The sequence below is a fragment of the Protobothrops mucrosquamatus genome, unplaced genomic scaffold (genome assembly GCF_001527695.2).
Source record: "Protobothrops mucrosquamatus isolate PMUCROS unplaced genomic scaffold, P.Mucros_1.0 scaffold2766, whole genome shotgun sequence".
NCBI classification, from domain to species: domain Eukaryota; kingdom Metazoa; phylum Chordata; class Lepidosauria; order Squamata; family Viperidae; genus Protobothrops; species Protobothrops mucrosquamatus.
In genome coordinates this window covers 214,180-216,212 of record NW_015388805.1, presented here as the reverse complement: position 1 = coordinate 216,212, position 2,033 = coordinate 214,180, and positions in this window count along the sequence as shown.

The following is a 2,033-nucleotide window of genomic DNA, read 5'->3' as shown; positions in this document are numbered from 1 at the left end:
ATATATATATATATATATATATATATATATATATATATATATATATATATATATATATATATATATATATATATATATATATCTTTTTCTTTCTTTTGTCATCCATCTATCTATCATCTATTCATCCATTCATCTATACCAATCTCCATCCATTCACCTATCTTTCTTTCATCATCTATCCCAGTCTGAGGCCTCTGCAGCAATGGGCAGATTGGCACCCCCCACAGGTAGATGATCAGCAGCATCTGAGCTTGCCACACCTAATAGAGGCCTTACAACAGCTTGGGGTGGTGCAGAAGCCAGGAGATCAGCAGCTGGTGGGAGGACGACCAGAGCAAGGAGATTGGTCACTGCCCCCGAACGTACAGCAACTGCTGAGGGACTTACAGCAACAGGGGGCGTGGCCTGAGCCCCTGAACATGCAACCCCTGGGCATGAACCAGCAACCAGGATGGGGCGAGTAGCAACAGCCACAGTGGGGACCCCAACAGGCTATAATTGCACCCCCTTTCAGAGCAACCTTTGATGGGGACCCGGAGAAACTGATTTTCTTCCTCAACCAAGTACGCTCTCATTTGAATGCCTGGACTTATCTCTACCCAGACCCAGGTGCCATGGTCGATGTGATAGCATCCAGCCTAGAGGGAGAAGCATCCAAATGGCTGAACAATTTATACAATGAGCAAGCCCCCGAATTGGAGGACCCCCACCTCTTCCTCCTAGGGCTGAGAGAAAGATTTGAGGACCCATCTCTTAACCTAAAGGCAAGAGAACAAATCCAAAAAATAAAACAAGCCGGCAGGCCTGCCCTGGGGTACGTGCGAGAATTTCTCAAGTTAGCAGGTCGAATAGAGGGGTGGCCAGAGCAATCCCTAATCCATCACTTCATAGAGTGATTAGACAATCACCTCTCTCAAGCCTGCATCTATTGAGGAGTACCTGATAAGCTGCAAGAATGGTACCAGGCAGCGGTGAAGCTAGATGTTCAGCTCGCCCGCTATAAGAAGCCTCCTCCACCTGAATCCGAGCAGCAACCAGAGCTACCCGAACAGCAATCACCCCCACGAAAGCCTCCAACTACTGCAATGGCTGAGAGACCCAGGCCACCTACAGGCCCATCAATTAAGTGTTTTCGGTGCGGACAGGAGGGACATCGAGCAGCAAACTGTCCAATCCCCTACCCCCGATTACAGAGCAGACCGGAACCAGCAGCAAGAAGGAAACCTGCCCAGCGGCTGACGAGAGAGAAATCCAACCGGGTCACACAGGAACCTGTTGCCCAGATTACACCCCCCATGCAGGAGAATGCCGATACTCCAGGTGGATCCGCCCCTCCTCTACCGTCCTTTGACAGCGACGATGAAGGAGAGAACGACCCGATTGTGAGTCGACAAATCCCGCCTTTTTCACTGGCCACCAAACTTATAATCCCTAAGTCTGGGGCACAAATGGACTTAAACGTTCTAACTGATTTTGGATGCACCTGCTGCATTATTAGTCTGCCGTTTGCCATGAAAATGGGCATATGGGCAAAACAGCTTTCCAAACCTGTGAGGTTTGAGCAAGCCGATGGCTCCCTGATGGGAGGGACTCTTGTGACACAATTAACCAAGCCCTTACGCCTAGAAATAGGTGTGCACTGGGAGTTTATTCGCTTCCTAGTGGCTCCAAAAATGACTGAGACTGTGATCCTAGGGCTAGCCTGGTTGGACAAATGGAAGCCGTTTATCTGGTGGGAGAAAGGAATGAGAACTGTGAGACTACCTATAGGGCCTAAACCTCTCGCTGATTCAAACGATGTTGCGGGACACCTTAGGCCACCCAATGAGAGAGCACACATGGCTGCCTCACCGCCGCCAGGCAAACCACTCATCCCCAATGAATACTGGGACCTGGCGGAGGCATTTAGTGAAAAAGAATGCGATGCCCTGCCCCCTCACAGACCCAATGACTGCTCTATCGAACTGGTGCCAGGAGCCAAACTCCCACGCCCGAGAATGTATGCTATGTCCCCCCTCAAAATGGAGGAGATG